The sequence below is a fragment of the Mchenga conophoros genome, linkage group LG7, assembly GCF_057382185.1.
Source record: "Mchenga conophoros isolate Kocher_MC1m ecotype Shallow Benthic linkage group LG7, M_conophoros_male_GT1.1, whole genome shotgun sequence".
Lineage (NCBI taxonomy): Eukaryota > Metazoa > Chordata > Actinopteri > Cichliformes > Cichlidae > Mchenga > Mchenga conophoros.
The window spans coordinates 62,726,232-62,740,999 of record NC_140532.1 but is presented as its reverse complement, the minus strand read 5'-3'; the positions used below and the strand labels follow the sequence as shown (position 1 = coordinate 62,740,999).

General features: G+C 41.2%; 1 protein-coding gene across 5 annotated transcripts in view; it reads right to left on the bottom strand.

Moving 5' to 3' along the window:
- The window catches only part of kiaa1549la (KIAA1549-like a), a 112,009-nt gene that overhangs the window by 96,620 nt on the left and 621 nt on the right, over nt 1–14,768 (bottom strand). The window lies entirely within an intron of this gene.

Here is a 14,768-nt window from a genome sequence, read left to right as displayed (position 1 = left end):
CTTTATTCTTTTAGCTCCTGACAGCTCTTTTTTGGCTTGTCGTCCGTAACGTGCATACTACGTGATTCATTTTATTTTGAAAAAATTCTCAACAGGATCTTCAGCTTTATTGTGAAAGGTTTATGTGGAACGACGGAGCCACACGATGGTTTTAACATCTTGTTGCTAATGACAACGCATACAAACCGTCGCTTGTCCGTCAGTAGTGTGGTTATATTAACCTCCTAAGACCCGAACTCCTCCACGGCATACATTTTTAACTTCTCTTTGATATTTGGGCATATTGGGGCCCGACGAATGTAAAAACAAAGAATTACCTGATTTTTTTTTTTTTTTTAACTTACAGTGGGGCAAAAAAGTATTTAGTCAGCCACCGATTGTGCAAGTTCCCCCACCTAAAATGATGACAGAGGTCAGTAATTTGCACCAGAGGTACACTTCAACTGTGAGAGACAGAATGTGAAAAAAAATCCATGAATCCACATGGTAGGATTTGTAAAGAATTTATTCGTAAATCAGGGTGGAAAATAAGTATTTGGTCAATAACAAAAATACAACTCAATACTTTGTAACATAACCTTTGTTGGCAATAACAGAGGTCAAACGTTTACTATAGGTCTTTACCAGGTTTGCACACACAGTAGCTGGTATTTTGGCCCATTCCTCCATGCAGATCTTCTCGAGAGCAGTGATGTTTTGGGGCTGTCGCCGAGCAACACGGACTTTCAATTCCCGCCACAGATTTTCTATGGGGTTGAGGTCTGGAGACTGGCTAGGCCACTCCAGGACTTTCAAATGCTTCTTACGGAGCCACTCCTTTGTTGCCCGGGCGGTGTGTTTTGGATCATTGTCATGTTGGAAGACCCAGCCTCGTTTCATCTTCAAAGTTCTCACTGATGGAAGGAGGTTTTGGCTCAAAATCTCACGATACATGGCCCCATTCATTCTGTCCTTAACACGGATCAGTCGTCCTGTCCCCTTGGCAGAAAAACAGCCCCATAGCATGATGTTTCCACCCCCATGCTTCACAGTAGGTATGGTGTTCTTGGGATGCAACTCAGTATTCTTCTTCCTCCAAACACGACGAGTTGAGTTTATACCAAAAAGTTCTACTTTGGTTTCATCTGACCACATGACATTCTCCCAATCCTCTGCTGTATCATCCATGTGCTCTCTGGCAAACTTCAGACGGGCCTGGACGTGCACTGGCTTCAGCAGCGGAACACGTCTGGCACTGCGGGATTTGATTCCCTGCCGTTGTAGTGTGTTACTGATGGTGACCTTTGTTACTTTGGTCCCAGCTCTCTGCAGGTCATTCACCAGGTCCCCCCGTGTGGTTCTGGGATCTTTGCTCACCGTTCTCATGATCATTTTGACCCCACGGGATGAGATCTTGCGTGGAGCCCCAGATCGAGGGAGATTATCAGTGGTCTTGTATGTCTTCCATTTTCTGATGATTGCTCCCACAGTTGATTTTTTCACACCAAGCTGCTTGCCTATTGTAGATTCACTCTTCCCAGTCTGGTGCAGGTCTACAATACTTTTCCTGGTGTCCTTCGAAAGCTCTTTGGTCTTGGCCATGGCAGAGTTTGGAGTCTGACTGTTTGAGGCTGTGGACAGGTGTCTTTTATACAGATGATGAGTTCAAACAGGTGCCATTCATACAGGTAACGAGTGGGGGACAGAAAAGCTTCTTACAGAAGACGTTACAGGTCTGTGAGAGCCAGAGATTTTCCTTGTTTGAGGTGACCAAATACTTATTTTCCACCCTGATTTACGAATAAATTCTTTACAAATCCTACCATGTGAATTCATCGATTTTTTTTTTTCACATTCTGTCTCTCACAGTTGAAGTGTACCTCTGGTGCAAATTACTGACCTCTGTCATCATTTTAAGTGGGGGAACTTGCACAATCGGTGGCTGACTAAATACTTTTTTGCCCCACTGTATATTTGTTTTTAAGAAAAATAAGAGCCACATATGAGGATATTCGTTTAAAATTTTGATAGGACAGTATAATGTAAGTGGATATCAGGCCCTTGTAGAGCAAAATTCACTGTTTTGGTCTAAATAACCCAAAATGTGATCATAGGAGGTTAAATATAAGAGAAAGAGAGAACTTTAATTCTACAGTGACCATCAAAACGATGAAAAAAAATATTGCTGTAAACAGTTTATTTTGCGACACAATGAAACAATCCATAGCGCAAAATGAAACGATAGACGTTTTCATATCATCATCATCCGATCTATCTATCTCTCTCTCTCATTATATCGAACAGCCCTGCCTTGAGGCGACTGTTGTTGGGATTTGATGCTATGTAAATAAAACTGGATTGAACTGATAACTTACCTGATCAAAAAATGAAATAAAATCATTCATGTGACTGTGTCATATCGACCTAAATTCACAAAAGCATCAGTTTGTAAACTTTGTAAACCCCCTTCCTGATTCTTGTCCAGATTGTAAAAGGGAGTTCTTTCTCTCCACTGTTGCCAAATGCTTGTTTACAGGGCATCAAATGGGGTTCTTTGTTCTCTACCGTACAATATAAAGGGCACTGAAATGACTGTTGTTATACAAAGAAAACTGAACTGCATTAAACTGTGATGGATGTTTGCAATATAAAAGTTTGGGTAAGCATTGTGCCCTCAATTTATCTTCTAAACAGGTCTGGCGAACTGCGAGGTTTGCTTTACATCTGTCAGCTGACCACCCTTTTCTTTTGGCTGGAAACTCCAGATCTCAACGATTAACACCGTGAATATCTTTGCCAGATGGACTTTGGCCACAAATACAAAAGTAGGTTATTGTTCTGTACGGCCACTTTTCCAGGATTGCTCAGACAACAGCTGAAGTGAATGAAGCTTACTAAAGAGCAGAACAGCATCCTTAGATGTGAACAAAATGTGGCTGTTACATACACATCATTGGCTTCAAGGCCAAATGACACATCAGAAACACAAATGGAAAGGCCCTTGCATGCACACACAAACACACACACAGAAGTGAGTGAGTGATAGGAGGGAGGTGAGCAGCTGGAGTGATACATGGTGAGTTGAAAGAGGGAAGGCCAAGCAGCTATAAATCCAACCCTCTCCCAGTCAAACCTTAAGAAGCACAGCCTGATTAAATTTTCATTCTTTCACCTGCTTTGTTTCCTCTCTCCCCATTTTTTTCCTTTTTCAGTTGCTACAGCAGAAATAAATCCCTGCCTGTCTGCCGGTTTGGAGCCTGAAACAACCTCCTGCAGTACAAGCAGTTCATCAACAACTTGCTAAAAAATAAATAAATACTGTAGTAGTTCATCTGAACAAATTGATTTCTCACGGATATCACAAGCTGGATTGCATTTTCTGCACAGTTGATTTTAAACAGAAAAGCAAACGAACATGAAGACGATGGAGTGGGTAACGGCGGAAAAACACAGAGGCCTTTGAAGGCACACTCCACAATCGGTCTGGTTGCATAATATCCTTACAGGAACAGCAGGGAGCGTGGACAAAAGCAAAGTAGTTTGTACATTTCATTTTATTTTAGTGACAGAAAATAAATCTTCTTGTTAACAAGCCCCGAGGCTGACTCTAAAAGTAGATGCCAGATAGATTGTTTCTTCCCTTTCTACCTTTTGCACACGAGTTAAATCTTTTGCTTTTCATTCTTATTTTCATTAGATGATCATTACAGTCCTAATGATGACAGTGCTGCTAATGACAAGCTAAATCAAGTGAGGCCATCAGCCGGCATCATTCCCTCTCCGTCTGCCCAGATTTGATGTTTTCTCTACCATCACTTGATATTTAAAAAAAAAACAAAACACCTGTTTCCATACTTGTCTGCTGCCAAGTCCGGGGGGAAATTTCCAATCTCAGGATTTACCTTTCATCTCTTCAGCAGGGTGTGCTCTCCATCGAGAGGCAGTTTTATCTATTTGTTGCATGTACAAGGCTTCGAGACCTCATGAAACTTGGCGGTTGATGTGGTCACGCCACATGCTTTTTATTTTGATCAGTTCAATCATGCTGCCATACAAAACCCCTAAAAAAGTAAACCTCCACCAGCACTCAATATTTCTCTCTGGCTACCTTTACTGAATTAATTTCCTGACCTTGGAAATCAGAAATGGGATCTGGGGACAAAAAATCCATTCGTTTCATTTGAGGTATGAAATAATGACTGACATTTCATATTTGGATCATTTACTAAATTTACTCAGTTGTGAACCGTGTCCATCAGACTGCTTGCAAATGTTTGTTATACTCGCCTCATGCTCTGCCCTTTAATGTTCAAGGACATTTCAACAACTGAGTGTGCAGGACGCTACAAGTTCATCTAATAGTTTATAAGCAGTGTTAACTCTCAGCCCAGTTTCCACAGAGAAGCAAGTGTTTTAAAAAAAATGTAATAGGTGTTGGACCCAAAAATCTAACAAGCACCACATGACAACAAAAAGGTGAGGTATGATTAGCATACAAGCATGTTACCTCCAATAAGGGAGGTAATATTTTTAGTAGTGTTTGCATGCAAGTCATCATTCTGTCTGCAAACATGAAAAGTTTTGACTTAATTCTGTACAACACTGTAGGGGTGATTTATTGGTTGAAACCTGACACAAAGCCTTCCAACTTAGAAACTGTGATTCTCACAAATGTGGTGTGTATTTTCAGCATGTAGAAAGGTATCTAAAGGTCAGTGATAATGCTGTATAGAGCCATTTAAAACCGTTTCTTACCGTCTTTGTTTGTATTGACAACAGACAGGCACATAGGGGATGATATATTTTACAACTGCCTTTGTTTCAAATTGACCCTAAAATATGTCTTTAAAAAGGCTATTGTCAAAAGAAAGAGCTGCTAGTTCAAGATATACTGTAAGCTCAAGTTAATCATGTCTCCTTATCAACAAATCAGTACTTATAATCCATTACATACTCCTTGATAGTGTTTGTGTAATCCACCTGATTTTTAAGTTTCATTTTTCACCACAAACGTCTCAAAGCACCTCCAAAAAGAATTAAGAAAACAAAATTAAAAATAAAAAACACAATCCTATTTCCTTAAAAGTAAATACTGCCTTCTGAGCTACCTTGCTGGAGATTTGTGCTCTCTGACTGCTACATCTACATGTGACCAAGGCCTTACAGGTACGGACTACTGGCTCATTTTTGAGTTGGCTTCGTTTTTTTAGCCCTCAGGTGGTTTCTTGGTCTCTTAAAGTTACAGACACACACATGTTGGATCTATGTGTAATTTGGGGAAACTAACCAGCTAACAGTTGTCGTCTCATACTACAGACGCTGCAGAGATGCTTTACGCAGCACGAAGTAATCGATATGCAGAACCTGTCCCACATCACATGACCACAGTGAGGAAGCATGATAAGCACGCTGCATGATCACACAGATGTCTCTATTGTAAAGAGGTAAAATCTAGAGAAGATGAAATAACTTAAATCAGTGCAAAAGGGCTCGTTTTTAGCAACAAGGCATTTCTTCTTCTGATCCAGCTTTTCAGTTTTTTTCTATATATTCTATTGTTAAAAGTAAGTTGATGATCTTTTATTACTAGTTTTGATTACTGTTTGAAATTTGATTTATGTAAATTATGAAGCTGTTTGAGCTTCCTTTTCACAGGAACAAACAAAAGCCGGCAGAACGAGGCTCAGGCAAGCGTGAGGTAACCAGTTGGGGCTGCAAATAATCCCGGAGACAGATGCTCAGGCTTCAGGCAATTTTTTCTACTCTTAGCTTTGCATGGTGTTAGTGACTGCTGGTATCCCTAATATAAAGGGCTGCACGAAGGTCCAGTATAAACTAAGTTCATTAGTGCAGATGTGAACACAGTCACATTTGTGTTCGGACCAAAACAATTGCACCGAGACCCTTGCGGGACGTGGTCTCAGTCTGGTTCCTAACAAACTCTAATGGGGTTTTGGTAATGGTGTATGTTGCAAGTTTGAACTAAGCATCTCCCCATTAGCACATATACTTTGCAGTCTGGGATGCAGGAGAGTACCACAGATGTGAAAAGGTCAGTAAATTCTCCAGAGTCTCTAACAGTCCAGAACACAGCACCTTCTTCCTGTGTTTACTTTTCTGGCCACTAAGCGGTCTGATCATTTTCACATGGTTTGTAATGACACATTTTGGTTCCCTCTGAGATTGCTTGGATATTTCCCCCTGAGTGGGGGGGGGAAATAATAATAATAATAATAATAATAGGAAAAAGCTTCTGCAAAACAAACCAACGGAGAAACATGCAACCTCCCACAAGATTAGAAAAATACAAAGTGTGGCTAATTGGGATTATAAAATCAATTTATCCAAAAAGAGCTTCTGCCTACCCGTAAGATTTCAGAGAGTCCTTCCATGCATAATGTGTTTAATATACAAGCTGAGGCAATATTTATGGTCGGCCTATGAAGCCCCTCTCTCTCATGTCAAGTCACTCTTCCTCCCTCGAACATACACACACTCGCGCTCTTTCCTGAAATAGATTATTAACTTCAGAGTGCTGCAGAAAGGAGCTGTCTGGTACACTGATGCTCTGCACTGAATGTGACTTTGTGCCACTGCGTGTGTGTGTGTGTGTGTGTGTGTGTGTGTGTGTGTGTGTGTGTGTGTGTGTGTGTGTGTGTGTGTGTGTGTGCGCGCGCGTCAAGGAAGGACAGATCAGATAAGGACTGTCTGTGAGAGATGTTTGGCCTGGTTAGCTTGCTCACAGTCACAAAAACACTCGCCAGAGCACAGCTAAAATAGAGCTGTGTCAGTCATATCATTAGAGTTCATCAGCACTTCCTTGAAGCTGCGCTGCGTTTCTGCCTGGCAACAGTAAGAGGTATGACAGCGCAGCCAGAGGAGACGTTTAACATGACAGCACGCATCACTACAAACTCTATCTGCACTAAAAAGAAGCCTCAGTGGTACAAAATAATCGTGAATGACAAAAAAACTCTAAAAGGACTCACAAGAAAATATTTGGCAAATCCATAATAAGCATTTTACTTTGAAAAATAATGCTATCAGTTTTTAAAACTCTGCTGGCTTTTTAATCTCATGATTTAGTGACCATGGTGCTGGTTTAAATCTGTGTTGTGTTTTTTTTCTCCTTGTCGGTGTGAAAAGCTCCAGCAGTGCATAATCAGAGAAGCACAGAATGGAGTGCAGCCAAGCAGAGCGATGCAAAATGAGCCACTGCTGCTTTAATGCTGAGAACATGTGCTCGGATGATGCAGTGACCCCACTCCCTCACCCCACCTCCACTCCCACACTGCTCCAGCCTCTGGGACCAAATGCAGGATCTTTGGCCTTGGATCCATTGCAGGCAGAATCCTCTTCTTAGATGTGCTGCCACACCTCTGATCACCTGTGCCCTTTAGATACGGGGGGGGCAGAGCAAAGAAAAGCTACCGTCTCATTATGATGCAAAGACAGCCAGCTAGGGTCTGAGCATGAGCAGCAGCAGTGTTAATTTAAGCTACAACTCAAAACTTTAATCCTTGAGGCCAGAGCAGTCTTGATGGCCCTGTCCTCCATGCTGTGAGTCGGGTTTCTGCTCCAACTGTTGTCACTCGTTTTGATGAAATATCTGCTAATACCTCCCAAAGGGCTGAAGTAACTATTAAAATCGAAGCCTCTGCTAATAAGGTCATCTCGGGCATACAGCTCTGACAGTGAGCCAAGAAGTCCCACCAGCCTTTACAATAAAGTTGGCTCAAAGGGAGGATGTCCTTTACATTTACATACTTTTCATATTTCATGCCTTCACAAGTGTGTTCAAGGTCAGCTATGACCTGGGCTAAGAAAACCTTCATATGTTATTGAAGGTTAAGTTGGCAAGAACAATCTGGGACTGTTGGGATTTCATTTACAACTATGCAGACCCAATGCAAGCATCTTTAAATGACCTTTTCATACTTGTCATTGTGTCTCATCCACTGCAGTGGTTTTCTATCCCTGTTTGGAAGCAGGGAACATTTTTGGTACTTAATGATGGAAATTCATTTTACTCATGAGCTAATTTCAGAGCTTTTACACAAAAAAGAAGGAAGCTCCTTTTGCAGAATTACCTGTCAACTACAACAGCGGTCCCCAACCTCCGGGCCACGGACCGGTCATTTTGTACCGGGCCGCAAGAGTTGAGGCTCAGGTGTGGAACTCATGGTTTCCAGGGTTTTTACCAGTTTTTAGCGTTTTTTTAATCATTAACTCTGTTTCCCTGGGTCTTTTCCCTTGTGTTATGAATAAATCTTTTTTGGGGGGGTACCGGTACTGGTTTTGTTTTGTTGTATTTATCCGCAACACCTTAAAGGCCGGTCTGTGAAAATATTGTCGGACATAAACCGGTCTGTGGTGCAAAAAAGGTTGGGGATCGCTGAACTAAAAGGCAAAAATTCTACTCAGATTTGGTTTTAAGGGCTTTGCTGAGTTTCTTTATATTTTGTTGATGGTTATCTTTCACGTCAAAAGTCCATCTTTTAAAACCAAGCGGCAACCGTCCAGGAAGAATGAAGCCAACAGGAAGCGTAAAAAGCTTGAGTCCCATGTAAAACTGCGACTTCATGCTGTCTACATCCATCTTTTTTTTTTTTATACAGTTTAGGAATAATCTGAGTGTAAGGCTATCTAAAACATTCCCTCTGACCTCCTTACATCCCTATCTATAGATTATGGCTTTTGTTATAACTACAGGATTCAAAACCCTTGGAGCAAAGCTGCTGAAGCACCGGTTTTCATTTCCCCAATGTTTGATTACATCCCCTTTTTTAATACTTCTTATGAGACATACTTTGACACCAAATAAATTGAGCAGATGTGAACTGTGGCTTTGCAAACCTCTTTGGATTGAATCTCGGAAATGTTATTTACTTGAGAGCTGAAGAGGACACATTGGAGCGTGCAGCGCTGCCGTTCATTTGATTTGTCAGGGTTTCTAAACGGATGAACCGAGCGATCGTGTGTGAGCAGGAATCCTTATGAAGCCAAGTAACTGGCATCAAATACAGCAGGTTGTAGCGCAGCAAGCCTTCTCATCTGTCAACCGTCATCAGAGTTTTCAGAGGTATCGCATCCGACATTCCCCGTGCATTAAACACGAGCTCGGAGCTTAAGTGCTCTGTGAAGCGGGCGGAATTCACCGCAATTATGAGTAAAATGTACTAAAAATTGACATATGCAGAAGAAGAATACACGGTAAAGTCGTTCTCCTTTCACATTTGATAAAGCTACAGATAAATATTTATAGATTTTATCTTATTTATTATTCAGTGCCACCACAGATTTAGTATGTGTCATTGTTACACAGTGGGTAACGGGGCTGCAAAGCTCTGTCAAAGTTCACTGACGTAAGTGAAGCAGCAGTATTAATAAATCAGTCTCTCCATCTGAACGCTATTCTTTGCTTTGAGCTGAAATTGCACTGAGCCTAAAGTCACATTTAAATCAGCCTCACTAAGGGACCGACTGATTACCTCCTCCTCCTCGTTCTGTCTCGTCTTTCCTTTGCAGCACCACAAACTTTTAATCTGATTGTGAGGGCTCTGATGCTCAGCCAGCTCCTCTTCCTCCTCCTCCTCCTCTCTCTCTGAAGCCACAGGAGGCGGGGAGGAGCCCAGTTTCCCTCTATGTAATCAGCACAATCGATTGCTTTAATTGATGACAGCAGATACATGATCGGTAGCATCAGAATTTATCAATGACTCTGTGGCCAGACATTCAATTCCTCACAGTCCGGCTCCTGGTTATTAGATTCCCGGACTTTATCTGATTCAGCTATTTATAGACCAGAAAATATAAGCATGCCATCTAATGCCCAAGTCACCAAGACACGGCGTTTTAAAGATGATCCGAAATGACCAAGCAGCTTTTGGTTTTCTGAATATTTGTATCTGAGCGAGCAAATCAAAATTAAAACTCCTGACATGTAAAGTTAATAACACTGATCTTTTTATTGTTGCTATGTAATATTCTGATGGGAAACCTCTGATCCTGATCACATCTGGTACTTTGACACATACTATGAATTATAACTCTGCTACAGACCAATCAACCCATATTATAACAACAGCACTCCCCGATGGCAGCTGTCTCTCTCAGCAGGACAATCCCCAACACAATGAGTGTCTGACCTTCTTAGGCCCCACCCTGCAACTCACTAAAACCTAAGGATCTGGTGCCAGGCACCACAGGACATCACAGAGCTACAGCTGTTTCTGCAGAATGTGGTAGATCTGCAGAACATCAAGCAGGTGTGTGATTTTAATGTTCATAAGAAGATGTTACACTTTACAAGAGCTGGCTTGGATCCATTTAAAGTTGAAAGGAACAGCCATGAAAATTCACCAAGCCGTCCCGTGAAAAAGGTTAGAACATGTATCATGATGCCACAACGAACAAATGAAGCCCAATCTCTTAAGCTGCCTTCAGTCCATGAAACTGTGTTGTGTTTAAAAGACACGGCTAACTGACATCAGCTGTCACGTTGCTGTTTGTGAAGCATCCTGAAGTGAAAGAGATTCAGTCGCATATGATGTTAAACACTAAGAAAACAACAGCAGCAGGATGCAGTGACTCAGACGACCAGAAAACCGGATGTTTAGCAGCTGGAAGCAGAAGGTTTGAGTTGATTTTGAAACAGTGCAGCACGGGGAGCGTTTCATCTCCGCTGGTGTGTCATCAGACGCCGATCATTAGGCAACAGACTCTAACCTGGCACTTACTCAGATGTTATTTTCAATCCCTGACTGACACAAACAGACACACAGTGAGAAAAAGTACTAGCTGCAGATCTGTTCCCATGGTAACGTGGACCAATAGATCTCAGCTATTGACTGAGGATGAAGATCTCTGTAGACCTATTAAAGAAAACGCCTACATTCACATACTGTATGAGCCTGCAGACACACACACACATACACACACCAGCTGGGCATCAGCCTTCAAAGCATCTTTTTTCTGTTCTAAATGCAGAAAACAAAAATACAATGGGAACATTTTCTCTCTGGGAAAAAAAAAATGAAAACAGCCAAAGGCTTGAGTAACCAGGTACGAGAGAGAAAGTCAAATCTCCCTGAGCCATTCTATGGAACAGCTCACTCTTAAGTGGCACAGCAGCATGACATAAAAGAGGATATATCATCCAGAGCAAGTGGGCGATTTGCTCTGATTTAACCGGGGAGGCTGGGCAGATAAACTCTCTTTTGCTAAATACTTTGGCAATCGTCTCCATTTTCTCAAATCTTTACCCAACAACAGGTTTATGCATCTAATGAAGATGTTCCTATCACAGGGGTGCAGTCTCTCTTTATTACCCTCTAATCACACCCTGAGTAGTGGCGGCATTTGTTATTAAGATGAGCCCGAATTTCATTATTTTCCAGTTTGATCGGGAAGTGAGGTTGGTAAAGTGGCACTGAGACAGAGAAAGAGAGAGAGAGGGACAATCTTCCTTTAACTACATGGCACTGAGTGTGCAAGTCAGTCAGACAATCGCTTAAATTATTATGCAAATATAAACCAGCAGCAAGCCAACAGAGCTGCTACTAAACTATTCCATTAATTCACACCTGTCCTTTAATTACTCGTTTTAGGGAAAAATGAGGAAAAGGAGTGTACCGGGGAATGTGCTGCGTCTGATCTCCCATAACATCACCATATATGTATGAACACGTATGAAGTTATCTTTTCTGATGCACTACTTAGACCAGAACAGGTCACTCCTTTAGAGCAACATTGTCAGCTGCAGGTGTGGCAACATCGTGGAAGTGAGACAAAACCATTCACTGTATATAAAAGATGGCAGTAAATCCTATAGTCCTATAATTTAAGTTTGATTGTTTGATTTGTGTGGTTTGTTTGAGGCCTTTGTCGAACACAGGCTGTCAATATAGTCTAACTTGTTGAAACTCTGTGAAGTAGAAGCTGAAGGCAATTTTCACTGCCGTGATTCCCATGTTGGTGAGGCTGAAACACCTTCTGCACAAAATACACTGGGGCTTGAATACATTTGCAGTACTTTGTTTTGTTTTGTTTTTTTTAAATCAAATTTACACTTCACACTATTTCTTCATGCTCACAGATGGAGCAACCTGGTCACCATTTTTTCTCCAAAAGAAACTCTAGAGATTTTTAGGGCTTTGCTGGTTTTATTAATACAAATTGTTGATTTTTTGATCAGAGATTTAAATGCAATTAAATCTAGCAATCGTTGCTGCATTTTGAAATTTCATTGTTAACAATTTGGCTGCTGCCGTCAGGGGTTTTTGGAGCTAGAAATGACTGTATATCTGGAAAACAGGGTAGAGTGCTAAGTTATCGGCTAATGTTTGTGAGTTTTTTTAGCAAGCTATGTCCAACAACTATACACAGACAAAAACACATGGGTAACAGATTATTATAATATAATTTCACTCACCAATATTGAAGAACAAAAATATGTGAAAAACCCCAAACTAACTGCAGGTGCTTCTCCTGACACACCTGTCAAAGTACCCCTAACTTTATGTGTTTTATATCTAAATGTACGAATTTTATTTGTAAAAGAATTTCTGTCTTGTGTTTTTGTAGCGCGCTGTAAAACACGCGTTTTAATGATAGCATTTAATATTTTCCCACAGGAGTTTTTTCCCCACTCACTTTTGGAGCCACCCTCAAGTGGCCATTAGAGGAACTGCAGTTTGGTGCTTCAGCACTACCTTTGCTTTTTAGACCTGGAGGTTGTCATTTGTACAAAATACAGAAACAGAGGTGCACTCTGTCGTTACCCACGCATTGCACCAGTGACATCTGATTCATTAGGTCCTGAGCCATGTAAATGAAAATTAGGGTTTGTATACACATGTTGGCACTAATTGTGTAGCACTTCCTATGTAGCCACTAAAGCAGAGAAATATCAACTACATGCCTGTTGCCCGCTGTTGCACAACATTTCAGGGAAACCTGCCATTCAAACACAGAAACCGCACCAAAACGTTACATTGAATGTTCACATTATTACACCACTGCACTGTATTTTGGGGCTTTTACATTGACATCGTGTCCAGTAGGCTTACTTTATATTGTAATTTTCATGGGACGTTATTTGCTTTCGATAAAGGCAAATATGAACAGATGAATAATACAGTTCAAATAAATTTGCAGCTGCATTTAATTATAACAAGAAGCATATTCTCTTTGTATTTGTCTGATGTAATATGGTTGGCACCTCAGAAGAATGAGTTTATCTAAGCTGAAGCTCATTTATGCCTTATCTTTTTTTTTTTTTAAACTGTCTTTTCCCAGATACTGCTACAGTGTACATGCCATCTTGGGAGAGGGCCGACATATTTATTATAATTATTCGTGTGTCACTTTAATTGAAAGTTTGAAAAGATATTTTAATACTGTTCTCACTGGGGCTGGCCACACTGACTCATTATTCCTGGAAAGCGACAGGACATCTGACATTTTTGCAAATGTCACCCTCGGAGCTGTGAGCACCACCAATAAACTGCGGTTCAGACGGGCTGTGTGTTGGCACATTTGTGTTTTATTTTAACAATATTTATTGTGTACAGGCATTCACATCTCAGCTGTAGCTAATACACGTGTTGTGGATTATTTCAGCTGAACAGACTTGACTTAAAGATTTAAAAGCTCAAAAAAAAGTCCGATTAAATTAGAAAATGTGTTTTGCAAATTGGATGAAATGGCCGTTTATTTCTCATCTCCACTGGATCTGACTGAAGCAAATAAATTCTAATTGTGTTGTTTGTGACTTTTTAAGCACAGCTTTGCAGATTTCTCCCTTTATCAGACGAGGTTTACTGTTGCTATGCGTCCAAAGTCCGTTTCGGTGTATTTAATTCTCTTCTTTTATAAGATTTTATCAAACCTGTAATCAGTCTAAACATGACTAACAGATGAGCAGTGATGCCTGCGCGGTCGTTCCAGCCAAAGCCCAGGAACATGTCAGTGTATGAAGGCATTCTGACACAAAATGACCCAACTTAAGGCCTGAATTATTTCCTTAAGAAAAAGAAACAGCATCTTCTTAAGGGACTGAAACAGTAATTTCCAGTATATGCATATCCCAAAGGATTACACGGAGGCTTTGCTGTCAGTAATAAAGAAACAGCTTCCTGCATTAATTATTGCTTCTCTGAATGAGGACTGGTGCTTTTATTTTTTGCTTTTTATCCTCGGATGTCTGTGAGCACATAGAGATCCTAAATTATTAATTTGTGCCGACTACGAAACGTCCCCTATGGATCTTAATCGAGGCTGAAGACCTCGGGGCCCAATTTTCCATGAATGAATAAAAAGTTTCCTCCTTAACGCAAAGAAGCGGCCGCGGTGAGCGCAGCGCTGCGGTCCACAGTGCGCTCCGGCTGCCTGTTTGGGGCCGTGACATCGGTTAGGGCCTCTGTGACACTACACCGACGGTTCAAACGCAAAATAAAGAGATTTAAAATCAGTCAGACAAATAAATCAATACGGTAAATGTAAACAACAACAACAGGAACCCCTTCAGAAATCGCCACAACACCTCCGGGTGCATTAACATAGCTGCTGCTGCTTTTGCAGCTCGTCTCCTGTCTAACAGAGTTTCATTAGGTCTTCCTCTCCACTGGCTCTTCATCACTGTTTTCATGGAGCCAGCTCGAGAGTGGATTCAAAACATTAGCGCGACTCAGGCGGCTGATCGCGAGGTTTATGCTTTATTTACGTGATTAAAATAAGAATACAGGGCTCCTCTCGGTGACAGGAAAAAGAGAGCATCGGGGTCCTAC